General features: G+C 50.4%; 1 long non-coding RNA gene across 1 annotated transcript; it reads right to left on the bottom strand.

Annotated features, from left to right (window-relative positions):
- Nucleotides 1–387: 387 nt before the first annotated feature.
- Nucleotides 388–791, bottom strand: LOC124700039. The gene is made up of 3 exons (XR_007001605.1): nucleotides 733–791; nucleotides 548–659; nucleotides 388–452 (listed from the first exon to the last, which is right to left on the bottom strand). It is a non-coding gene; the product is annotated as an uncharacterized LOC124700039 (long non-coding RNA).
- Between the last annotated feature and the right edge of the window lie 422 nt (nucleotides 792–1213).

Raw genomic sequence — 1213 nt, 5'->3', positions numbered from 1 at the left:
AGGGAATTTGCACACGCCTTTGAACCTACTACTGAAAACTACGTAGACACCAAGTGAATGCAAAATATATGCGGATCAGTATTCAAATACAGAGAGGGAGACAATATAATAAAAAGCTATTCAAGCACTTGTTGTAGGCTGCTTCTCTATGGGAAATCTACAAGTAAATACAAGAAAACATCCTACAAGTAAATACAAGTTAGATTTCCATTATGTTATTCTAGTAGGAAACCGTGTATAATAGATAACTACATGTTAACCTGATCTATAGGAACTCTACGGGTGATTAAACAAAAATATCGCAGGCTTACAAGTTCCAATTGCACACATAGGTCATGCAAAAAAAAACAAGCCGACCCAACCTATGAGCACACAAAGCCACGTTCAAACCTTCTGGACGGAGTTGGTGTTGGCTCTCGTTTCCGGCTTTCCAGGCTCGATAGCTTCGATTTCTGTACGGCGCAAGAAACCAGAAGAATTAGATGAAGACTCTACTAAATAGCAGCAAAATATAAGCCTCGATGGGCTCCGGCCAGAACACTCTTACGGCGACCAGCGTGAAGTTGGACTTGTATGCGTCGGGCGTGTTATACAGGAACACGTACACGCCAGCGTCGTCACCGCCGTGAAGCCCGGGCGCGGCGAGCTCCTGACGCCGACTGGAGAGGGGAGAAAGATTGGAGGATTTGAGCCAATGGTCGTGCGGCAGTAGGAGAACATGAGGGCTCGTACCTTTTGTATTGGTGGAGGAAGTACCAAACACAAGCAGCACGATCGGCATGCTCCACGATTGCATCGGCAGTTGCCATAGCTAAGCTGACCGGTAGTTTCCAGCAGACCATGGCAGATCGAGGCGGCGCGGATGGGGAAACGGAGAACGAGGCATCAGCGACGCGGCGCGCCTGACGGTAGAGACAGCGGAGAGGGGGGGGGGGGTCGGAGAGGCGGCCGGAGAGGGGCGGCCGGAGAGAGGCGGTGCATCGACGGCAAGGCTAGGAATCAATCAGGGGAATTTTTTTTCGTTTTGGCTGTGCGGGACGAGAGGTCAAAGACCGTGCGTGTGTGGTGGCTCGTTTCCATCAGCCGGTTGGTTTTGTGCCTGGTTTATTCCTTTCCTATGTAAACGTGGCGTGCGGGACGAGAGCCGTGGGTTTTATTTTCGATTTGAGGTGGGAGGTTGGGACGTACCATGGGACACCACCTCTAGCCATTT

This window comes from Lolium rigidum, chromosome 3, assembly GCF_022539505.1.
Source record: "Lolium rigidum isolate FL_2022 chromosome 3, APGP_CSIRO_Lrig_0.1, whole genome shotgun sequence".
Taxonomy (NCBI): Eukaryota; Viridiplantae; Streptophyta; class Magnoliopsida; order Poales; family Poaceae; genus Lolium; species Lolium rigidum.
Note: the sequence above shows the minus strand (reverse complement) of the source record. Positions and strands in the feature narration are given on the sequence as shown.